Source organism: Engystomops pustulosus, chromosome 2 (genome assembly GCF_040894005.1).
Source record: "Engystomops pustulosus chromosome 2, aEngPut4.maternal, whole genome shotgun sequence".
NCBI lineage: Eukaryota > Metazoa > Chordata > Amphibia > Anura > Leptodactylidae > Engystomops > Engystomops pustulosus.
The window spans coordinates 2,983,793-3,010,629 of NC_092412.1; the positions used below are offsets into that span (position 1 = coordinate 2,983,793).

General features: G+C 44.6%; 1 long non-coding RNA gene across 1 annotated transcript in view; it reads right to left on the reverse strand.

Annotated features, from left to right (window-relative positions):
• Positions 1–2,566: 2,566 nt before the first annotated feature.
• LOC140116379 (uncharacterized) overlaps positions 2,567–26,837 on the reverse strand; it is an 83,093-nt gene continuing 58,822 nt past the window's right edge. Inside the window, exons 3-4 of the long non-coding RNA XR_011852744.1 lie at positions 3,155–3,201; positions 2,567–2,764 (exon numbers count right to left, since the gene is read on the reverse strand). This is a non-coding gene — a long non-coding RNA (uncharacterized lncRNA). The remainder of the gene's footprint in view (positions 2,765–3,154; positions 3,202–26,837) is intronic.

Below are 26,837 nucleotides of genomic sequence, written 5' to 3' on the forward strand. Positions count from 1 at the left end.
CGCACTGTTCTGGCCTCAACAGTGCTCTACCACGAGTCCCAGTAACTTCAGACATGAACCTAGGGAGTGTAGCTCTGCGGCGTTCCCCTGCTCCCTCATCAGCAGGTGGTGTCTCACCCCGCCCAGGACCACGGCCTCTGACCCCTGCAGTAGTTGGACGCCCACGTCCCCGCCCTCGTCCTCTACCCCTAGCCCTCGGGTTAAACATTTTTAAAATGAGAGTTATAACTTTATTTTTTTTTTTACTTTTTTTTGTTTTTTTTTGTGTGTTTTTTTTTTTTTGTGTTTTTTGTTTTTTTTTGAGTTTTTAAAACCAAACAATGCTATCCTATTGCTATGGCTATTTTCTAGCCAAGTATCAAAGGAAGCACACTACTATGCCAGATGAGATGACACTGAGTTAGTGCCTAATTGAAATCCAACCCCTACTGAATTTTCCCACTTCGGTCTTTGCTATGGATATGTGCGCCACTAAGCGCAGAACACAGCGGTCGCAAGTCTCACTACAAATTGCTCAGAATTGGCAAGTACATGCACTGCAGAAAGTACAGCCACCAGCAGATCAACCAGAAATCAAATATATAGAACGCTACTGTATGCGTAAGTAAGCTCTTTGTATTCTCCTATGGCTATTTTCTAGCCAAGTATCAAAGGAAGCACACTACTATGCCAGATGAGATGACACTGAGTTAGTGCCTAATTGAAATCCAACCCCTACTGAATTTTCCCACTTCGGTCTTTGCTATGGATATGTGTGCCACTAAGAGCTAAACACAACGGTAGCAAGTCCCCCTGCTAATTCCTCACAAAATGGTACTAGATGCAAATTAAAATAAAAAAAGTAGAACGTTATTGTAGCCCTAAGAAGGGCTGTTGGGTTCTTGTAGAATCACTCCTGCCTAACAGTAAGCTAATAGAACACCCTAACGCTTTCCCTGAGCAGCAGCAGCTCTCTCCCTAGCGGCATCCAGACACAGAATGATCCGAGCAGCGCGGGCAGCGGCTAGTCTATCCCAGGGTCACCTGATCTGGCCAGCCAACCACTGCTATCTACGTGTAAGGGTACCACGTCATGCTGGGTGGAGTGCAGAGTCTCCTGGCTTGTGATTGGCTCTGTTTCTGGCCGCCAAAAAGCAAAACGGCGGGAGCTGCCATTTTCTCGAGCGGGCGAAGTATTCGTCCGAGCAACGAGCAGTTTCGAGTACCCTAATGCTCGACCGAGCATCAAGCTCGGACGAGCATGTTCGCTCATCTCTAGTTAAAACTCACAAGAACATGTTATGTACGACCTCCCATGATCCTCCAGTGACAGGAGACTGAGAGCACAAGAATCCTCCAGCAGGTAGGTCACTAGTCTGCGGTGCACGTGTTGTTGTGGCGTGGTTAGCGGTGCACGTGTTGTTGTGGCGCGGTTAGCGGTGCACGTGTTGTTGTGGCGCGGTTAGCGAGGCACGTGTTGTTGTGGCGCGGTTAGTGGTGCACGTGTTGCTGTAGCGCGGTTAGCGGTGCACGTGTTGTTGTAGCGCGGTTAGCGGTGCACGTGTTGTTGTAGTGCGGTTAGCGGTGCACGTGTTGCTGTAGCGCGGTTAGCGGTGCACGTGTTGTTGTAGGGCGGTTAGCGGTGCACGTGTTGTTGTGGCGCGGTTAGCGGTGCACGTGTTGTTGTAGTGCGGTTAGCGGTGCACGTGTTGTTGTAGTGCGGTTAGCGGTGCACGTGTTGTTGTAGCGCGGTTAGCGGTGCACGTGTTGTTGTGGCGCGGTTAGCGGTGCACGTGTTGTTGTGGCGCGGTTAGCGGTGCACGTGTTGTTGTAGCGCGGTTAGCGGTGCACGTGTTGTTGTGGCGCGGTTAGCGGTGCACGTGTTGTTGTAGCGCGGTTAGCGGTGCACGTGTTGTTGTGGCGCGGTTAGCGGTGCACGTGTTGTTGTAGCGCGGTTAGCGGGGCACGTGTTGTCGTGGCCCGGTTAGCGGTGCACGTGTTGTTGTGGCGCACATGTTGTTGTTGCGCGGTTAGCGGTGCACGTGTTGTTGTAGCGCGGTTAGCGGTGCACGTGTTGTTGTAGTGCGGTTAGCGGTGCACGTGTTGTTGTAGTGCGGTTAGCGGTGCACGTGTTGTTGTAGCGCGGTTAGCGGTGCACGTGTTGTTGTGGCGCGGTTAGCGGTGCACGTGTTGTTGTGGCGCGGTTAGCGGTGTACGTGTTGTTGTAGCGCGGTTAGCGGTGCACGTGTTGTTGTGGCGCGGTTAGCGGTGCACGTGTTGTTGTAGCGCGGTTAGCGGTGCACGTGTTGTTGTGGCGCGGTTAGCGGTGCACGTGTTGTTGTAGCGCGGTTAGCGGTGCACATGTTGTTGTAGCACGGTTAGCGGTGCACATGTTGTTGTAGCGCGGTTAGCGGTGCACGTGTTGTTGTGGCGCGGTTAGCGGTGCACGTGTTGTTGTAGCGCGGTTAGCGGTGCACGTGTTGTTGTAGCGCGGTTAGTGGTGCACGTGTTGTTGTAGCGCAGTTAGCGGTGCACGTGTTGTTGTAGTGAATGTAATTGTGAGTATAAAAGCTGCACTCACCGCACCTCCGTGTGTACAGATTAGCGGAGCTGCCGATCCCATTACTATATAGGAAGTAGATTTCCCGCTTCTTCCTCAGTAACTTGTGGCGTCTGATGTTCCGGTCCATTTATTCCATTTTATGTCACAACAGAAACCTGCGCTGGACTTATCCGGGAGGCGGTGAAAATCTGGACTGGATTCTCGGGTCTGTTCTGGTGTCGTCTTATCCAACAGAAAACGACAAATTTCCCAATAAAAACACAATAATGACATAAAACCACTTTAGCAATAAGTGTAAGTGCAGATATGGAAAGCTTTTTGTCAACATTTTTGTAAACATTCCTGAAAACATATTTGTAACCATAAGGGTCTAATTGCTGACATGGAATTGTTGGGTTTTTTTTTTGGCTATTATAGTGATTGTCATTAGTCTCTGATCTGGGGATCTAACATGTTCTGGTCCGGGGGCGACCCGATCAGGCTGTAAAGAATGCTTGCAAAAAATGTTGACAAAAAGATTTCCATGTTGTGTCTCTATGTATAACTCTCTGTAAAAGAGAGCGTTAACATTGCATTAACAAATGTAAACGGTAATGTAATCAGGCAAATTACCTCTCATCAGCTGAAAACGCGACCAAAACGCAAGGTGTGAATGCGCCCTGAATGTATGGAGGAAACGAAAATCGACAATTTTATTTTCCTTTCTTCTTGTATTAACCGTACCATAAAAATACGATTACGGTGACACCTCATTTCTAGAGTTTTTTTATATGTTTTTACAATTTTACTGGAAAAAGCGAATATAAAGAAAATTTCATTTGTTTTTTTTGGTATCGCCATCTTTTCTGAGACTTAGCTTTTCTATATTTTGGGTGACGGAGCTGGTTTAGGGCTTATTTCTTTACGTGTTGAGTTGTCCTTTTCAGGGTACGGTCACACGTTGCAGTTAAAACTGCATCACAATCAGCTGTGAGGAGGCTTTAGGGGCAGTTTTGTCAATTGAACAGGTGAAAGACATTTGTGGAGCAGGTTTCCCCTTCAACATCAAATTCACCCGTTCAGTTCATGTCTTTCACCTGTTCAATTGACAAAACTGCCCCTAAAGCCTCCTCACAGCTGATTGTGATGCAGTTTTAACTGCAACGTGTGACCGCACCCTCAGTGGTAACATTTTGGCACAACTTTTTTTAAATCAGTTTTTGGAACCTGCTGGAAGGATTGTGCAGCCCCAGTGCACTGATAGACCCTGGAGCTGCGATCGGAGCAGTGGACGCCCCCGTTAAGCGCTGCTCACACTTCCTCTGCGCTCTCTGTACACTTCCTCCACATTCTCTATAGACTTCCTGTACACTCTCTATACACTTCCTCTGCACTCTCTGTATACATCCTGTACACTCTCTATACACTTCCTCTGCACTCTCTACACACTTCCTCCGCACTATCTATACACTTCCTCTGCACTCTCTGTATACATCCTGTACACTCTGCTCACACTTCCTCTGCGCTCTCTGTACACTTCCTCCACATTCTCTATAGACTTCCTGTACACTCTCTATACACTTCCTCTGCACTCTCTGTATACATCCTGTACACTCTGCTCACACTTCCTCTGCACTCTCTACAGACTTCCTCTGCACTCTCTATACACTTCCTCCGCACTCTCTATATACCTTCTGTACACTCTCTATACACTTCCTCCACATTCTCTATAGACTTCCTGTACACTCTCTATACACTTCCTCTGCACTCTCTGTATACATCCTGTACACTCTGCTCACACTTCCTCTGCACTCTCTACACACTTCCTCCGCACTATCTATACACTTCCTCTGCACTCTCTGTATACATCCTGTACACTCTGCTCACACTTCCTCTGCACTCTCTATACACTTCCTCTGCACTCTCTATAGACTTCCTGTACACTCTCTATACACTTACTCTTTGCTCTCTGTATACGTCCTGTACACTCTGCTCACACTTCCTCCGCACTCTCTATAGATTTCCTGTACACTCTCTATGCACTTCCTCTGCGCTCTCTGTATACATCCTGTACACTCTGCTCACACTTCCTCTGCACTCTCTATACACTTCCTCTGCGCTCTCTGTATACGTCCTGTAGACTCTGCTCACACTTCCTCTTTGCTCTCTGTATACCTCCTGTACACTCTGCTCACACTTCCTCTGCACTCTCTACAGACTTCCTCTGCACTCTCTATACACTTCCTCCGCACTCTCTATATACCTTCTGTACACTCTCTATACACTTCCTCCGCACTCTCTATAGACTTCCTGTACACTCTCTATACACTTCCTCTGCACTCTCTGTATACGTCCTGTACACTCTGCTCACACTTCCTTTTTGCTCTCTGTATACATCCTGTACACTCTCTATACACTTCCTCTGCGCTCTCTGTATACATCCTGTACACTCTGCTCACACTTCCTCTGCACTCTCTATACATTTCCTCTGCGCTCTTTGTATACGTCCTGTAGACTCTGCTCACACTTCCTCTTCGCTCTCTGTATACGTCCTATACACTCTGCTCACACTTCCTCTGCACTCTCTGTATACGTCCTGTAGACTCTGCTCACACTTCCTCTTTGCTCTCTGTATATGTCCTGTGCACTCTATGTATACGTCCTGTGCACTCTCTGTATATGTCCTGTGCGCTCTCTGTATACCTCCTGTGCATTCTCTGTATACGTCCTGTGCGCTCTCTGTATACGTCCTGTGCGCTCTCTGTATACGTCCTGTGCGCTCTCTGTATACGTCCTGTGCGTTCTCTGTATACGTCCTGTGCGCTCTCTGTATACGTCCTGTGTGCTTTCTGTATACCTCCTGTGCGTTTTCTGTATATGTCCTGTGCGCTCTCTGTATACGTCCTGTGCGCTCTCTGTATACCTCCTGTGCGCTCTCTGTATACATCCTGTGCGCTCTCTGTATACGTCCTGTGAGCTCTCTGTATACGTCCTCTGCACTCTGTGTATTTCCTGTGCGCTCTCTGTATACATCCTGTGCGCTCTCTGTATACGTCCTCTGCACTCTGTGTATTTCCTGTGCGCTCTCTGTATACATCCTGTGCGCTCTCTGTATACGTCCTGTGCACTCTGTGTATTTCCTGTGCGCTCTCTGTATACGTCCTGTGCGCTCTCTGTATACCTCCTGTGCGCTCCCTGTATACCTCCTGTGCGCTCTCTGTATACTTCCTGTGCGCTCTCTGTATACTTCCTGTGCGCTCTCTGTATACTTCCTGTGCGCTCTCTGTATACGTCCTGTGCGCTCTCTGTATACCTCCTGTGCGCTCTCTGTATACCTCCTGTGCGCTCTCTGTATACGTCCTGTGCGCTCTCTGTATACGTCCTGTGCGCTCTCTGTATACGTCCTGTGCGCTCTCTGTATACGTCCTGTGCGCTCTCTGTATACCTCCTGTGCGCTCTCTGTATACCTCCTGTGCGCTCTCTGTATACCTCCTGTGCGCTCTCTGTATACCTCCTGTGCGCTCTCTGTATACGTCCTGTGCGCTCTCTGTATACCTCCTGTGCGCTCTCTGTATACGTCCTGTGCGCTCTCTGTATACATCCTGTACTTTCTCTTCTGTCCTGGTTATTGGGAGCAGAATGTTCAGCAGGTTCATCCCCGCTTCCCTCCATCCATCACATCAGATGTTTCTGTAGGACTCGGCAGAGATATTATTCTCATTCTTATTATTATTGTTTGATTCAAAAAAGATGAAAACTGCAGAAGGAAATGAGTCGGGATTAATGACGTCTCCACGTTCCGCTCTCCTCTCGCTTCCTCCGCGCTTTAATCACTATAATGGATTGTAGATAAATGGAAGAATAGGAGAGCGAGAGGACGAAGAACAAGGATAGGACTAGTAATAATACTCATCACAGAGATAGGACTAGTAATAATACTCATCACAGAGAGAGGACTAGTAATAACACTCATCACAGAGAGAGGACTAGCAATAATACTCATCACAGAGATAGGACTAGTAATAATACTCATCACAGAGATAGGACTAGTAATAATACTCATCACTGAGATAGGACTAGCAATAATACTCATCACAGAGTTAGGAATAGTAATAATACTCATCACAGAGATAGGACTAGTAATAATACTCATCACAGAGACAGGACTGGTAATAATACTCATCCCAGAGATAGGACTGGTAATAATACTCATCCCAGAGAGAGGACTAGTAATAATACTGATCACAGAGACAGGACTAGTAATAATACTCATCACAGAGATAGGACTAGTAATAACACTCATCACAGAGAGAGGACTAGTAATAATACTCATCACAGAGACAGGACTAGTAATAATACTCATCACAGAGACAGGACTAGTAATAATACTCATCACAGAGAGAGGACTAGTAATAATACTGATCACAGAGACAGGACTAGTAATAATACTCATCACAGAGACAGGACTAGTAATAATACTCATCACAGAGAGAGGACTAGTAATAATACTGATCACAGAGACAGGACTAGTAATAATACTGATCACAGAGTTAGGACTAGTAATAATACTCATCACAGAGATAGGACTAGTAATAATACTGATCACAGAGAGAGGACTAGTAATAATACTGATCACAGAGACAGGACTAGTAATAACACTCATCACAGAGATAGGACTAGTAATAATACTGATCACAGAGACAGGACTAGTAATAATACTGATCACAGAGAGAGGACTAGTAATAATACTCATCACAGAGATAGGACTAGTAATAATACTGATCGCAGATATAGGACTAGTAATAATACTGATCACAGAGTTAGGACTAGTAATAATACTCATCACAGAGATAGGACTAGTAATAATACTCATCACAGAGATAGAACTAGTAATAATACTCATCACAGAGATAGGACTAGTAATAATACTGATCACAGAGAGAGGACTAGTAATAATACTCATCACAGAGACAGGACTAGTAATAACACTCATCACAGAGATAGGACTAGTAATAATACTGATCACAGAGACAGGACTAGTAATAATACTGATCACAAAGAGAGGACTAGTAATAATACCCATCACAGAGATAGGACTAGTAATAATACTCACCGCAGATATAGGACTAGTAATAATACTGATCACAGAGTTAGGACTAGTAATAATACTCATCACAGAGATAGGACTAGTAAAAATACTCATCACAGAGATAGAACTAGTAATAATACTCATCACAGAGATAGGACTAGTAATAATACTCATCACAGAGAGAGGACTAGTAATAATACTCATCACAGACACAGGACTAGTAATAATATTGATCACAGAGATAGGACTAGTAATAATACTCATCACAGAGACAGGACTAGTAATAAAACTGATCACAGAGAGAGGACTAGTAATAATACTCATCACAGAGACAGGACTAGTAATAATACTCATCACAGAGACAGGACTAGTAATAATATTGATCACAGAGATAGGACTAGTAATAATACTCATCACAGAGATAGAACTAGTAATAATACTCATCAGAGATAGGACTAGTAATAATACTCAGCACAGAGATAGAACTAGTAATAATACCCATCACAGAGAGAGGACTAGTAATAATACTCATCACAGAGACAGGACTAGTAATAATACCCATCACAGAGAGAGGACTAGTAATAATACTCATCACAGAGACAGGACTAGTAATAATACTCATCACAGAGAGAGGACTAGTAATAATACTCATCATAGAGAGAGGACTGGTAAAAATACTCATCACAGAGACAGGACTAGTAATAATACTCATCACAGAGACAGGACTAGTAATACTATTGATCACAGAGATAGGACTAGTAATAATACTCATCACAGAGATAGAACTAGTAATAATACTCATCAGAGATAGGACTAGTAATAATACTCATCACAGAGACAGGACTAGTAATAATACTCACCACAGAGATAGAACTAGTAATAATACCCATCACAGAGATAGGACTAGTAATAATACTCATCACAGAGACAGGACTAGTAATAATACTCATCATAGAGAGAGGACTGGTAAAAATACTCATCACAGAGATAGAACTAGTAATAATACTCATCACAGAGATAGGACTAGTAATAATACTCATCACAGAGATAGGACTAGTAATAATAATGAAAATCACAGAGACAGGACTAGTAATAATACTCATCATAGAGAAAGAACTAGTAATAATACTCATCACAGAGACAGGACTAGTAATAATACTCATCACAGAGATAGCTCTAGTAATAATACTCATCACAGAGAGAGGACTAGTAATAATACTCATCACAGAGATAGGACTAGTAATAATACCCATCACAGAGATAGGACTAGTAATAATACCCATCACAGAGATAGGACTAGTAATAATACTCATCCCAGAGATATGACAAGTAATAATACTCATCACAGAGATAGGACTAGTAATAATACCCATCACAGAGATAGGACTAGTAATAATACTCATCCCAGAGATAGGACTAGTAATAATACACATCACAGAGATAGGACTAGTAATAATACCCATCAGAGAGATAGAACTAGTAATAATACTGATCCCATTGATAGGACTAGTAATAATACTCATCACAGAGATAGCAATTGTAATAATATCCATCACAGAGATAGGAATAGTATTAATACTGATCACAGAGATAGGACTAGTAATAATACTCATCACAGAGATAGGACTAGTAATAATACTGATCACAGAGTTAGGACTAGTAATAATACCCATCACAGAGAGAGGACTAGTAATAATACTCATCACAGAGACAGGACTAGTAATAATACTGATCACAGAGACAGGACTAGTAATAATACTCATCACAGAGAGAGAACTGGTAATAATACTCATCACAGAGATAGGACTAGTAATAATACCCATCACAGAGACAGGACTAGTAATAATACTCATCACAGAGACAGGACTAGTAATAATACTCAACACAGAGATAGGACTAGTAATAATACTCATCACAGAGATAGGACTAGTAATAATACTCATCACAGAGACAGGACTAGTAATAATACTCATCACAGAGATAGGACTAGTAATAATACCCATCATAGAGATAGGACTAGTAATAATACTCATCACAGAGATATGACAAGTAATAATACTCATCACAGAGATAGGACTAGTAATAATACTCATCACAGAGATAGGACTAGTAATAATAATGAAAATCACAGAGACATGACTAGTAATAATACTCATCACAGAAACAGAACTAGTAATAATACTCATCACAGAGACAGGACTAGTAATAATACTCATCACAGAGATAGCTCTAGTAATAATACTCATCACAGAGAGAGGACTAGTAATAATACTCATCACAGAGATAGGACTAGTAATAATACCCATCACAGAGATAGGACTAGTAATAATACCCATCACAGAGATAGGACTAGTAATAATACTCATCCCAGAGATATGACAAGTAATAATACTCATCACAGAGATAGGACTAGTAATAATACCCATCACAGAGATAGGACTAGTAATAATACTCATCCCAGAGATAGGACTAGTAATAATACACATCACAGAGATAGGACTAGTAATAATACCCATCACAGAGATAGGACTAGTAATAATACTGATCCCAGAGATAGGACTAGTAATAATACTCATCACAGAGATAGGACTAGTAATAATACTCATCACAGAGATAGGAATTGTAATAAAACTGATCACAGAGATAGGACTAGTAATAATACTCATCACAGAGATAGGACTAGTAATAATACCCATCACAGAGATAGGAATAGTAATAATACTGATCACAGAGATAGGACTAGTAATAATACTCATCACAGAGATAGGACAAGTAATAATACTCATCACAGAGAGAGGACTGGTAATAATACTCATCACAGAGACAGAACTAGTAATAATACTCAACACAGAGATAGGACTAGTAATTATACTCATCACAGAGTTAGGACAAGTAATAACACTCATCACAGAGTTAGGACTAGTAATAATACTCATCACAGAGACAGGACTAGTAATAATACTCATCACAGAGACAGGGCTAGTAATAATACTCATCACAGAGAGAGGACTGATAATAATACTCATCACAGAAATAGGACTGATAATAATACTCATCACAGAGATGGGACTAGTAATAATACTCATCACAGAGAGAGCACTAGTAATAATACTCACCACAGAGATAGGACTAGTAATAATACTCATCACAGAGAGAGGACTGGTAATAATACTCATCACAGAGACAGGACTAGTAATAATACTCAACACAGAGATAGGACTAGTAATAATACTCATGACAGAGTTAGGACAAGTAATAACACTCATCACAGAATTAGAACTAGTAATAATACTCATCACAGAGACAGGACTAGTAATAATACTCATCACAGAGACAGGACTAGTAATAATACTCATCACAGAGACAGGACTAGTAATAATACTCATCACAGAGATAGGACTAGTAATAATACCCATAACAGAGATAGGACTAGTAATAATACCCATCACAGAGATAGGACTAGTAATAATACTCATCACAGAGATATGACAAGTAATAATACTCATCACAGAGATAGGACTAGTAATAATACTCATCACAGAGAGAGGACTGGTAATAATACTCATCACAGAGACAGGACTAGTAATAATACTCAACACAGAGATAGGACTAGTAATAATACTCATCACAGAGTTAGGACAAGTAATAACACTCATCACAGAGTTAGGACTAGTAATTATACTCATCACAGAGACAGGACTAGTAATAATACTCATCACTGAGATAGGATTGATAATAATACTCATCACAGAGAGAGGACTGGTAATAATACTCATCACAGAGACAGGACTAGTAATAATACTCATCACAGAGATAGGACTAGTAATAATACTCATCACAGAGACAGGACTAGTAATAATACTCATCACAGAGATAGGACTAGTAATAACACTCATCACAGAGTTAGGACTAGTAATAATACTCATCACAGAGATAGAACTAGTAATAACACTCATCACAGAGTTAGGACTAGTAATAATACTCATCACAGAGATAGGACTAGTAATAATACTCATCACAGAGATAGGACTAGTAATAATACTCATCACAGAGAGAGGACTGGTAATAATACTCACCACAGAGACAGGACTAGTAATAATACTCATCACAGAGATAGGACTAGTAATAATACTCATCACAGAGATAGGACTAATAATAATACACATCACAGAGACAGGACTAGTAATAATACCCATCACAGAGACAGGACTAGTAATAATACACATCACAGAGATAGGACTAGTAATAATACACATCACAGAGATAGGACTAGTAATAACACTCATCACAGAGTTAGGACTAGTAATAATACTCATCACAGAGATAGGACTAGTAATAACACTCATCACAGAGTTAGGACTAGTAATAATACTCATCACAGAGATAGGACTAGTAATAATACTCATCACAGAGATAGGACTAGTAATAATACTCATCACAGAGAGAGGACTGGTAATAATACTCATCACAGAGACAGGACTAGTAATAATACTCATCACAGAGATAGGACTAGTAATAATACACATCACAGAGACAGGACTAGTAATAATATCCATCACAGAGACAGGACTAGTAATAACTCTGAGATTTTGGTCTTCAGTCCTCTGTGTTACTTCATCTCTGGTGCACTATATCCCCTCCCCTCCTCCTCGTTACTCAGTCACATGACTCTCCGGTAATTATCTTCCTGGTAATTATCTGTCGATGTCTTGATGTAAAGGCCACGGCTGATTATCTCGTCACTTCTCATCATTAATGCAATAACAAGGCGCGAAGTAACGACTAATGACTGCGCGGCTGTAACCGGAGGCGTCACCTCCCCGAGGGGTCACCGGGGGCAATAATTATATTATGGGGGTCAGTCACTACCACCGACTATAAACCCCCACCAGATGGCACAGCCTGGGCCCGGAAGGTTTATCATAGGGACGGAGGAAGGAAACACAAGAACCAGTGTAATATCTCATCAGAACAAAGATCTTACTCCTTCTCATCATCATCATCTACTGAATTCCATCCTATGGAGAGTAGTCACAGCAGTTAGGTCTCCTCTCAGCAGCAGGACAGTGGAGTTTACATAGAAGCCTATGGAGAAGGGAGATGAGTCACAGCAGTTAGGTCTCCTCCCAGCAGCAGGACAGTTAAGATTACATAGAAGCATATGGAGAGGAGTCACAGCAGTTAGGTCTCATCCCAGCAGCAGGACAGTGGAGATTACATAGAAGCCTATGGAGAAGGGAGAGGAGTCACAGCAGTTAGGTCTCCTCCCAGCAGCAGGACAGTGGAGTTTACATAGAAGCCTAAGGAGAGGGGAGATGAGTCACAGCAGTTAGGTCTCATCCCAGCAGCAGGACAGTGAAGATTACATAGAAGCATATGGAGAGGAGTCACAGCAGTTAGTTCTCCTCCCAGCAGCAGGACAGTGAAGATTACATAGAAGCCTATGGAGAAGGGAGAGGAGTCACAGCAGTTAGGTCTCCTCCCAGCAGCAGGACAGTGGAGATTACATAGAAGCCGATGTAGAAGGGAGAGGAGTCGCAGCAGTTAGGTCTCATCCCAGCAGCAGGACAGTTAAGATTACATAGAAGCATATGGAGAGGAGTCACAGCAGTTAGGTCTCCTCCTAGCAGCAGGACAGAAAAGATTACATAGAAGCCTATGGAGAAGGGAGAGGAGTCACAGCAGCTAGGTCTCCTCCCAGCAGCAGGACAGTGGAGATTACATAGAAGCCTAAGGAGAGGGGAGAGGAGTCACAGCAGTTAGGTCTCCTCCCAGCAGCAGGACAGTGGAGATTACATAGAAGCCTATGGAGAAGGGAGAGGAGTCACAGCAGTTAGTTCTCCTCCCAGCAGCAGGACAGTGGAGATTACATAGAAGCCTATGGAGAAGGGAGAGGAGTCACAGCAGTTAGGTCTCCTCCCAGCAGCAGGACAGTGGAGATTACATAGAAGCCTATGGAGAAGGGTGAGGAGTCACAGCAGTTAGGTCTCCTCCCAGCAGCAGGACAGTGAAGATTACATAGAAGCCTATGGAGAGGGGAGAGGAGTCACAGCAGTTAAATAAGTGAGGCACCCGGTCCTTGTGGTTCACCTGCCAACCCTTCGTGGCCAAATGAAAAGTCTGAGAAGAAGCGCAACTAGCCCACAGGCCTTATATGATTTCATTATGCCCCAAGGTGCGGCAGCCATGAGGCGAGTCTCGACACTTGCCTCAGGCAGCGCCACCTGCAGCAGGATCAGGGGCAGCTTCAGAGTTGCAGTTATCTCTCATTAGTGTCTCTTCATACCTGATGTCCTCATGGAAGATGCTCCATGGAGAACCCACTTTTTAAAAAATAACCCGATACATTACTATTGGATAGGGCAGAGGGGGGGCCCCCGGCAGCGGAGAGTTAAAGGATCACCCCCAATCTCTTCTCACATAACAAGAATTTGAGAAACGTTTAGTGTGATTGTAATGATATCGGTGACCAGTCAGGAGCGGCTGATGGCTCGGTGACAAGGCGCCTGCGGTCAGCGGGTCCAGGCGGTGGCTGCCAGTCACCCATGAGATGAGATGATGGAAGTCTCCCAGGGAAGGATCCAGTTTAATTGCTTGTGTTGTCAGCGGCTTCTGTGGTTTCCCCTGCAGCGAAGATTAAATGCTCGAAGGAGCTTCTGAGTGATGGACGGGAGACTCCAGCGTCCTCCACCTCCTCCCAGACTCCTCTCCCTCCTCATGAGAAGCTCAGCGCTTCATGTCCATCCTGTAGAAGACCTTAGACCCAGAAATCACACAACGTCCCCCAATAATAACCAACAACTGTGGAAGGGGAAACATCAGAGTCTAGAGTGAAGACTAAAAGTTATGAAGAACAAGACAAACTATAGAGAAAAATAGAATATATGGATAACACGAGAAACAATGCAAAACCGCAGAAGCTATGGAGAACACCACAAACTACAAATAACATAAAATACAAATAACATAAACTATTGCGGAAACTACAAACTATGCAGAACCTTACAAATAATGGAGAACACCACAAACTACAAACAGAAACAAACCACAAATAACATAAACTATTTTGGAAACTACAAACTATCAACAACACCACAAACACCATAGAGAACACTAGAAACTATGAGCTACATTTGAAAACTATGCAGAACCTTACAAACTATGGAGAACCTTACAAACTATGGAGAACCTTACAAACTATGGAGAACCTTACAAACTATGGAGAACACTAGAAACCATGGAAAACACTACAATTATGAAGAACACTGCAGGTTATGGAGATGTGATGAGCTGCCTCACTCCAGGACTTCTCCGGGAAGCTCCTGCACTTGGCTGTTGTGATGGCCATTGCTGGTGTTGTGTAGATTCTTTGATCTGCTCCTGGATAGTCCAGGGTTGTCCTCTTGGTCACTACCTGCTGGGTTTACCTTTCCAGGGTGTCTCTTTGATATCTTTGATGGAGGGACCTCTGGATACATGGGATGGAGAAGTTCCTGGACTGTTATAAGCAATGATGCAGGTACCTGAGGGACAGGTCTCACATGGGCACCCTGATCCATGATCCGATTGTGGAACGTTTTCATTCTTCTCCTCGCCCTGAGACTGCATTGACAATGAATCAATAATAATGTGGGACTTGCTCTTTTCAGGTACTTATGTTGTCCCCACCAATGGAATATTCCCCAGATTCGTCTCCAGATTTATGCCGGTTTTTATCTTATGTTTCCTTTATGTCTATAAATGTGTTTTATGATTTGTAACGCTAACATTGCCAGTACTATAGAGGGCGGAGATTGTGGACTCATGACGTGACATGGGTGGGGTAGTTCTCCCAACTGTTTGTGTGATTAGTAACGTTTAGTATTGAGCTTTCCTACGTTTGTGTTCACACCGTGACTAAGTCCTTTTGGGCGAAACGCGTTGGTTTGCTGTGTCCATTTTAAAATGGAACCAATAAATGATGACTCGTGTGGACGTGCCGGGGTATTCTTTACATTGTATGATGTTGTAGTCATAGAGGTGTCGCCGTTTTCCCGGCCCTAGGGATTCCTGGCTGTAGAGGTGAGCTAGACTTTTTTTCTTTTAGAGATAAACAGGCCTCTCCCATGCCAGGCCGGACCAGCGAGTGTGGCTGAGGGATCCCCCTGTGAGTGGATCCCTGGGCAGATGACGAAGAGGAAGCCCGTGGTGTTAGTGTCAGCACCCAGGTGTCACAATGGAGACAGAAATATTGAATCAAATAAAGTATCTTTAATGGAGAGAGTCCTGAACATCAGCAGGTAAATGTTCCTTCCTGCAGGCACACACGAAGCGGTGGATTGGTTGGCTGTGCTGATGATGTAGGAATATAGTAATACCTTAGCCTTGACCTTAATGTCAGAGCGTTGGAAATATGAGCCAGATTGGCTCTGCTGCTTGGACAGAGATCTGGACGAAGAGATGCAGACAACTGAGATCTCATGAGAGAACCTGACTCAGGGCACAGTCTAGACAGAGCACAAAGACTTACTCTGTCTAGACAGTTCTGGAATATTCCGAGCCTTCAAACCAATCACAGCCACTCTTAAAGGTGCCTGATTTAGTGATGACCCTCGTGAGGGACATTATACACTCCTGCACACTTTTCCTGTAGAATTTATCTACTTTTAGGACTTTGTCATGTAGCTGTAGGTGAGACTGGGCATCAATGATGAATATCCTGAAGGCTTCACGAATGTTGAAGCCCTGATAATGTAATCAGTCAGAGTCGATGAGCTTTGTCTCCTCAGAGTCCGGTCACGTCGTGTCTTTCATTTCCGGCATCAGGTACTGTATGATGTTACGTCTTGTCTGGATTCCTGGGATCTTTCCTGATTGTTTCTTGAGGATGAGATGGATAGAGAATGTCTTCACATACACTGTGAGCGCTCCATCTCCCTCCTTGTCCCACGTGGAGGACTTGGATCGGTTCCTCCTTCATGTTTGGTTAATGTTTCAGTGGTCGTGCTTTTAGCTTCTCGTCCTAATCCAGGACAGATCTGACATTTCCCGGTATTGGGGCCAGGCTTCGGTGCCCACATGGGAGATGGCAGGAGTACTCACTGCCAACAAGCCATTTACTGTCATCTTTATTTAATGACCCAACCACTTCTTCCGAGTCATTCGTCTTCTGACCTCTCTGCCAAGTTGTTGCAGAGGGAAGGGTACAATCTGTCATGTGAGAAGACAGCATGGATTCTGGAGGCCTCATAATCTGCACTAGCATCTCCATCATCTATGACGTTCCATACATTCACCTGAACGTCATATAGATGCACGAAGACCTGGACTATAACAAAAACAACATGAACTAAAGATTTCCGGCTGCTCAGGCTGAAGCCGCCGGAGCTACACGCGTAAACACTTGGTAAAAAAATAATCATGCTCCTGAGCACTTCATCCCCCGGGAGGATTTTCTGTTGTGTCGATATGAATGTTCCACATGTTGTACCTGACGACTAGGCAAACTAGGAATATCGTGCAGCGGTCCCGGGCACCAAAGCCTCTGAATGCTCCATAGGCCCTCTCCGCATAGGAGAGACTGGCCAATCCGGGCCAAATGGTTGAAGTTCTCTCTCTTTACGTGGACAACCCCTTTCCTCAGAGCTCCTACACTTCAGATTGTCCCTCACACACAGCTTTCCATGGAAGCAGCTCCAAGTCACATCCCAAAACTTCAAGGGGATCCTGATGGAATTAAACAAACTCAAACCCACCCTCAGATCCTGACTTGGGCAATCCCTGAGGGCCAGAGGCTTTTGGACCATCAGAACTATCTTGCCCTGATCTCCCAAATTCCTCTGACTAAGCACCTTCAGAACTGGGGTAGTGAAAGCCAGAAGATGTCTATACAGTGTGTAGGGATCCTTCCCTTTTAATTGGAAACATCAATGGAGAAGCTCTTTATTTCCAGAGGTTTGCAACATTAATCTTAAGAAAGGAATACCAAAGGGTTGACCATACACAACCCTCCTTGTCTCCTTGTGCCGTAAATTGCCTCCATCTTGATTAGGTTCAGCCTGGGAGAACAGACTGTAGACCCAAGTCCAGAGGGGTTCTGGCAATATGAACACACTGCCCACATATATCAGCAGCGGGAGCAGGTTCACCCTTTTCCAAGGACCCTTCCACTGGCCCACCTTCTGAGCGTTGGTCTTAAACCAGCTGTTGGAATTCCCCTGGCCAAATTTCATGGCAATAACTTTTGGGTCCTGAGCCTCCATATTGTGACCTACTGCTAAGATGTCCAATTATCTCCACCAGAAGGCTGTTTCCTCCAGTCACCTTTCGTCTTCCACAGCTGTTTTGGTGTTAATTCTTAGGATGACGAGATTGTGAACCTGGGTCAAGGCTGGTGTCGGTACCAGGCCCAACTAGACAGACACCATTGATGATCTCTGGGTAAATAAAGCTTGTAATTGAGGGCCAATGACTTGTAGACCGAGGTCCCCCCTGCGGTCACAGGGATCACACATTACTCCGGCCGCGACTTCTGCAACTTTTTGCGGGTCCGATGAACACTTTGTCGGGAAGAAGCTGCACCAGAGATTTCTCCTAAGAAGAGAGGATGGAGAGATGTTATCTGTTATTTTTAATTTCCTTATTTTTCATTTCCACTTCTCCCGCATGAAAGTAATGGAAGATGTCTTCAGAGCGTGCGGCAGGGGATAATTATCAGGAGCAGGGATGGGGGGGGGGGTTCTCCATCTATCGCTGATTTTCTTTTATCATATTTTTTCCTTCGAGTTCATTTTAGTTCATATGAAGCAAATTCTGAGAAGCCTGAACTCTACTCTCATATACAAGGACATGGATCTATTTCCTCGCTCATAAGTTCTGCATCAACGTTCAGGGCTGCATTGGTCAAGAACAGGTTTGTGAAATTCTCGAAACGCATCATCATCATATTAATAAATACATTATTCTGCCTATGTGGAAGTGGAGCCTCGAAGTCCGAGTTATGTTTTCCAAATTTCATGAGGCCCTACTGGACATCAATACCCCCTTTTGGGACCTGGGACACCCATGGGTTAGTCCACCGGATTCCATTTACTACTCTTTTGTATTTTTGAGAGATAACTGTAGGTTATACTGTGACCATAACACAGGTGACAGACAATCTATAGACTCTTATAGAAGGTAAAGAAAGAAGGTCCATGAAGAACCATGATGGAAACAAAGGACATGTCTTCTGGATCTGTTTTTATGGATCTGGGACTATCCATAAGACAAGATTTAGCTTCCTGCAGATGATTGCTTTGTTACTTTTCAAGACCTACCCTAGGGGATCAATGACACTAAATTATTACAGATATTCTTATACTGTGAGTCTTGGGTCATTGAAAGGTTCAGACACCAAAGTCGTAACCTGAATAAGGAAAGAAATGTCTGGTACCAAGCTGAGGCACATGTGTCAGGCAGTGTCCACCATTTTGGAAATATGGGAACAATTTTCATCTCTTTTTATTTTGTGTGGAGACTACCCACCAATGGGTGCACCCCATGATGGTCATGCCAATAAATGTCTATAAATGTCAGAGTTTCTGACAGTTCTCATTCCTCACAGAGCCCAGTAGTTCACTAGTGTCCCACAGTCTCCTGGAAACCACCATAAATGATGTTCTTCATCATCCTCAACCTCCTTATCATCCACTTCAACATCATATTCTTTCTTCTTTTCATTATCCTTCACCTCCTTCTAATTATCCATCTTTATTCTCTTCATCATCAATTTTATGATCCACCATTTTTTACTCATTTCAGTATTTCATATCATAATTTGTTTTCCCGCAATAATCCTCATCACCCATCGTCTCCGTCTTCATCCGTTTTCTCATGATCCTCCTCCCAATCATCATCCTCTTCATCTGTCTTCTCATGATCATCCACCTCCTAATCATCATCCTCTTCATCCATCTTCTCATGATCATCCACCTCCCAATCATCATCCTCTTCATCCGTCTTCTCATGATTATCCTCCTCCCAATCATCATCCTCTTCACCCATCTTCTCATGATCCTCCTCCTCCCAATCATCATCCTCTTCACCCATCTTCTCATGATCCCCCTCCTCCCAATCATCATCCTCTTCATCCGTCTTCTCATGATCCTCTTCCTCCCAATCATCATCCTCTTCATCCATCTTCTCATGATCCTCCTCCTCCCAATCATCATCCTCTTCATCGGTCTTCTCATGATCCTCCTCCTCCCCATCATCATCTTCTTCATCCGTCTTCTCGTGATCCTCCTCCTCCCAATCATCATCCTCTTCATCCATCTTCTCATGATCATCCTCCTTCCAATCATCATCCTCTTCATCCGTCTTCTCATGATCCCCCTCCTCCCAATCATCATCCTCTTCATCCATCTTCTCATGATCCTCTTCCTCCCAATCATCATCCTCTTCATCCATCTTCTCATGATCATCCACCTCCCAATCATCATCCTCTTCATCCGTCTTCTCATGATTATCCTCCTCCCAATCCTCATCCTCTTCACCCATTTTCTCACGATCCTCCTCCTCCCAATCATCATCTTCTTCACCCATCTTCTCATGATCATCCTCCTTCCAATCATCATCCTCTTCATCCATCTTCTCGTGATCATCCACCCCCAATCATCATCCTCTTCACCCATTTTCTCATCATCATCGACCCCCAATCATCATCCGTCTTCATCCATCTTCTCGTGATCCTTCTCCTTCCAATCATCATCCTCTTCGTCCGTCTTCTCATGATCCTCCTCCTCCCAATCATCATCTTCTTCATCCATCTTCTCATGATGCTCTTCCTCCCAGTCATCATCCTCTTCACCCATCTTCTCATGATCATCCTCCTTCCAATCATCATCCTCTTCGTCCTTCTTCTCATGATCATCCAGCTCCCAATCATCATCCTCTTCATCCATCTTCTCGTGATCATCCACCCCCAATCATCATCCTCTTCACCCATTTTCTCATCATCATCAACCCCCAATCATCATCCTCTTCATCCGTTTTCTCATGATCCTCCTCCTCCCAATCATCATCCACTTCACCCATCTTCTCATGATCATCAACCCCCAATCATCATCCTCTTCACCCATCTTCTCGTGATCCTCCTCCTTCCAATCATCTTCCTCTTCATCCATCTTCTCATGATCATCCACCTCCCAATCATCATCCTCTTCACCCATTTTCTCATCATTATCCACCCCCAATCATCATCTTCTTCATCCGTCTTCTCATGAACATCCTTCTCCCAATCATCATCCTCTTCATCCATCTTCTCATCATCATCAACCCCCAATCATCATCCTCTTCACCCATCTTCTCGTGATCCTCCTCCTTCCAATCATCTTCCTCTTCATCCGTCTTCTCATGATTATCCTCCTCCCCATCATCATCTTCTTCATCCGTCTTCTTATGAACATCCTTCTCCCAATCATTATCCTCTTCATCCATCTTCTCGTGATCCTCCTCCTCCCAATCATCGTCCTCTTCACCCATTTTCTCATCATCATCCTCCTTCCAATCATCATCCTCTTCATCCGTCTTCTCATGATCCTCCTACTCCCAATCATCATCCTCTTCATCCATCTTCTCGTGATCCTCCTCCTTCCAATCATCTTCCTCTTCATCCGTCTTCTCATGATTATCCTCCTCCCCATCATCATCTTCTTCATCCGTCTTCTTATGAACATCCTTCTCCCAATCATTATCCTCTTCATCCATCTTCTCGTGATCCTCCTCCTTCCAATCATCATCCCCTTCACCCATTTTCTCATCATCATCCTCCTTCCAATCATCATCCTCTTCATCCATCTTCTCGTGATCATCCACCTCCCAATCATCATCCTCTTCATCCATTTTCTCATCATCATCCTCCTTCCAATCATCATCCTCTTCATCCATTTTCTCATCATCATCCTCCTTCCAATCATCATCCTCTTCGCCCATCTTCTCATGATTCTCCTCCTCCCAATCATCATCTTCTTCATCCATCTTCTCATGATTATCCTCCTCCCAATCATCATCCTCTTCATCCATTTTCTCATCATCATCCTCCTTCCAATCATCATCCTCTTCGCCCATCTTCTCATGATTCTCCTCCTCCCAATCATCATCTTCTTCATCCATCTTCTCGTGATCCTCCTTCTCATTATTATTGTCCTCTTCGTGATCTTCCTTCTCCTCATCATGTATCTTGTCCATTCCATTCTCCTCTACACCACCCATATTCTCATGACCAACCTTCTCACCCTCCTCATCATCTTCTCATGATCAGGCTCCTACTCATCATCTTCCTCTTCATCATCCTCCAGGCATGCTTCATTCCTTGCATAGACAAAGTTCCATCAAGAGAATTTACAAACTACAAGGGATGAATTATTAATCCGTATCCCTCAGTCCTTGCACATGATGAAGTGATTAAAGATTTACTGACGTGTGGCGGATCGGCTCTAATCTATATTTTATGTTGTGTTCTTACATCTGTACGGCTGCTCCGTGATGAATTGTGCAATAATTCATGGATTTTAGTGTCGTCAACATGTGTCCTCCTAATGATCTGCAGAAAAGCCACATTGTGGATGAATGGAAAGGAAATTCGGAGGAAAGTAGACGGACCTCATCTAAGGAGCTCACTACACCTCAGCCAATATACAAAGCCCCACCAAAGAGTATATATACCACAGAGTGCCCCCATATACCAGACTCTACCAGATAGTACCCCCATATACTAGACCCTACCAGAGAGTGCCCCATATACTAGACCATAACAGAGAGTGCCCCCATATACTAGACTCTACCAGAGAGTGCCCCCATATACCAGAATCTACCAGATAGTACCCCCATATACTAGATCCCACCACAGAGTGCCCCCATATACTAGACTCTACCAGAAAGTACCCCCATATACTAGATCCCACCACAGAGTGCCCCCATATACCAGACTCTACCAGATAGTACCCCCATATACTAGATCCCACCACAGAGTGCCCCCATATACTAGACTCTACCAGAAGGTTCCCCATATACAAGACCTGACCAGAGAGTGCCCCATATACTAGACTCTACCAGAGAGTGCCCTCATATACTAGACTCTACCAGAGAGTGCCCTCATATACTAGACTCTACCAGAAGGTGCCCCATATACTAGACTCTACCAGAGAGTGCCCCATATACTAGACCTGACCAGAGAGTGCCCCCATATACCAGACTCTACCAGATAGTACCCCCATATACTAGATCCCACCACAGAGTGCCCCCATATACTAGATCCCACCACAGAGTGCCCCCATATACTAGACTCTACCAGAAGGTGCCCCATATACTAGACTCTACCAGATAGTACCCCCATATACTAGATCCGACCACAGAGTGCCCCCATATACTAGACTCTACCAGAAGGTGCCCCATATACTAGACTCTACCAGATAGTACCCCCATATACTAGATCCGACCACAGAGTGCCCCATATACTAGACTCTACCAGAAGGTGCCCCATATACTAGACTCTACCAGATAGTACCCCCATATACTAGATCCCACCACAGAGTGCCCCATATACTAGACTCTACAAGAAGGTGCCCCATATACTAGACTCTACAAGAAGGTTCCCCATATACTAGACTCTACCAGAGAGTGCCCCATATACTAGACCTGACCAGAGAGTGCCCCCATATACCAGACTCTACCAGATAGTACCCCCATATACTAGATCCGACCACAGAGTGCCCCCATATACTAGACTCTACCAGAAGGTGCCCCATATACTAGACTCTACCAGAGAGTGCTCCATATACTAGACCTGACCAGAGAGTGCCCCCATATACTAGACTCTACCAGAGAGTGCCCTCATATACTAGACTCTACCAGAGAGTGCCCTCATATACTAGACTCTACCAGAAGGTGCCCCATATACTAGACTCTACCAGAGAGTGCCCCATATACTAGACCTGACCAGAGAGTGCCCTCATATACTAGACTCTACCAGAGAGTGCCCTCATATACTAGACTCTACCAGAGTGCCCCCATATACCAGACTCTACCAGATAGTACCCCCATATACTAGATGCGACCACAGAGTGCCCCCATATACTAGACTCTACCAGAAGGTGCCCCATATACTAGACTCTTCCAGAGAGTGCCCCATATACTAGACCTGACCAGAGAGTGCCCTCATATACCAGACTCTACCAGAGAGTGCCCTCATGTACTAGACTCTACCAGAGAGTGCCCTCATATACTAGACTCTACCAGAAGGTGCCCCATATACTAGACTCTACCAGAGAGTGCCCCATATACTAGACCTGACCAGAGAGTGCCCCCATATACCAGACTCTACCAGATAGTACCCCCATATACTAGATCCGACCACAGAGTGCCCCCATATACTAGACTCTACCAGAAGGTGCCCCATATACTAGACTCTACCAGAAAGTGCTCCATATACTAGACCTGACCAGAGAGTGCCCCCATATACTAGACTCTACCAGAGAGTGCCCTCATATACTAGACTCTACCAGAGAGTGCCCTCATATACTAGACTCTACCAGAAGGTGCCCCATATACTAGACTCTACCAGAGAGTGCCCCATATACTAGACCTGACCAGAGAGTGCCCCCATATACTAGACTCTACCAGAGAGTGCCCTCATATACTAGACTCTACCAGAGTGCCCCCATATACCAGACTCTACCAGATAGTACCCCCATATACTAGATGCGACCACAGAGTGCCCCCATATACTAGACTCTACCAGAAGGTGCCCCATATACTAGACTCTTCCAGAGAGTGCCCCATATACTAGACCTGACCAGAGAGTGCCCTCATATACCAGACTCTACCAGAGAGTGCCCTCATGTACTAGACTCTACCAGATAGTACCCCCATATACTAGATGCGACCACAGAGTGCCCCCATATACTAGACTCTACCAGAAGGTGCCCCATATACTAGACTCTTCAAGAGAGTGCCCCATATACTAGACCTGACCAGAGAGTGCCCTCATATACCAGACTCTACCAGAGAGTGCCCTCATATACTAGACTCTACCAGAGAGTGCCCTCATATACTAGACTCTACCAGAAGGTGCCCCATATACTAGACTCTACCAGAGAGTGCCCCATATACTAGAACTGACCAGAGAGTGCCCCCATATACCAGACTCTACCAGATAGTACCCCCATATACTAGATCCGACCACGGAGTGCCCCCATATACTAGACTCTACCAGAAGGTGCCCCATATACTAGACTCTACCAGAGAGTGCTCCATATACTAGACCTGACCAGAGAGTGCCCCCATATACTAGACTCTACCAGAGAGTGCCCTCATATACTAGACTCTACCAGAGAGTGCCCTCATATACTAGACTCTACCAGAAGGTGCCCCATATACTAGACTCTACCAGAGAGTGCCCCATATACTAGACCTGACCAGAGAGTGCCCCCATATACTAGACTCTACCAGAGAGTGCCCTCATATACTAGACTCTACCAGAGTGCCCCCATATACCAGACTCTACCAGATAGTACCCCCATATACTAGATGCGACCACAGAGTGCCCCCATATACTAGACTCTACCAGAAGGTGCCCCATATACTAGACTCTTCCAGAGAGTGCCCCATATACTAGACCTGACCAGAGAGTGCCCTCATATACCAGACTCTACCAGAGAGTGCCCTCATGTACTAGACTCTACCAGATAGTACCCCCATATACTAGATGCGACCACAGAGTGCCCCCATATACTAGACTCTACCAGAAGGTGCCCCATATACTAGACTCTTCAAGAGAGTGCCCCATATACTAGACCTGACCAGAGAGTGCCCTCATATACCAGACTCTACCAGAGAGTGCCCTCATATACTAGACTCTACCAGAGAGTGCCCTCATATACTAGACTCTACCAGAAGGTGCCCCATATACTAGACTCTACCAGAGAGTGCCCCATATACTAGAACTGACCAGAGAGTGCCCTCATATACCAGACTCTACCAGAGAGTGCCCTCATGTACTAGACTCTACCAGATAGTACCCCCATATACTAGATGCGACCACAGAGTGCCCCCATATACTAGACTCTACCAGAAGGTGCCCCATATACTAGACTCTTCAAGAGAGTGCCCCATATACTAGACCTGACCAGAGAGTGCCCTCATATACCAGACTCTACCAGAGAGTGCCCTCATATACTAGACTCTACCAGAGAGTGCCCTCATATACTAGACTCTACCAGAAGGTGCCCCATATACTAGACTCTACCAGAGAGTGCCCCATATACTAGAACTGACCAGAGAGTGCCCCCATATACCAGACTCTACCAGATAGTACCCCCATATACTAGATCCGACCACGGAGTGCCCCCATATACTAGACTCTACCAGAAGGTGCCCCATATACTAGACTCTACCAGAGAGTGCTCCATATACTAGACCTGACCAGAGAGTGCCCCCATATACTAGACTCTACCAGAGAGTGCCCTCATATACTAGACTCTACCAGAGAGTGCCCTCATATAATAGACTCTACCAGAAGGTGCCCCATATACTACACTCTACCAGAGAGTGCCCCATATACTAGACCTGACCAGAGAGTGCCCCCATATACTAGACTCTACCAGAGAGTGCCCTCATATACTAGACTCTACCAGAGTGCCCCCATATACCAGACTCTACCAGATAGTACCCCCATATACTAGATGCGACCACAGAGTGCCCCCATATACTAGACTCTACCAGAAGGTGCCCCATATACTAGACTCTTCCAGAGAGTGCCCCATATACTAGACCTGACCAGAGAGTGCCCTCATATACCAGACTCTACCAGAGAGTGCCCTCATGTACTAGACTCTACCAGATAGTACCCCCATATACTAGATGCGACCACAGAGTGCCCCCATATACTAGACTCTACCAGAAGGTGCCCCATATACTAGACTCTTCAAGAGAGTGCCCCATATACTAGACCTGACCAGAGAGTGCCCTCATATACCAGACTCTACCAGAGAGTGCCCTCATATACTAGACTCTACCAGAGAGTGCCCTCATATACTAGACTCTACCAGAAGGTGCCCCATATACTAGACTCTACCAGAGAGTGCCCCATATACTAGAACTGACCAGAGAGTGCCCCCATATACCAGACTCTACCAGATAGTACCCCCATATACTAGATCCGACCACGGAGTGCCCCCATATACTAGACTCTACCAGAAGGTGCCCCAT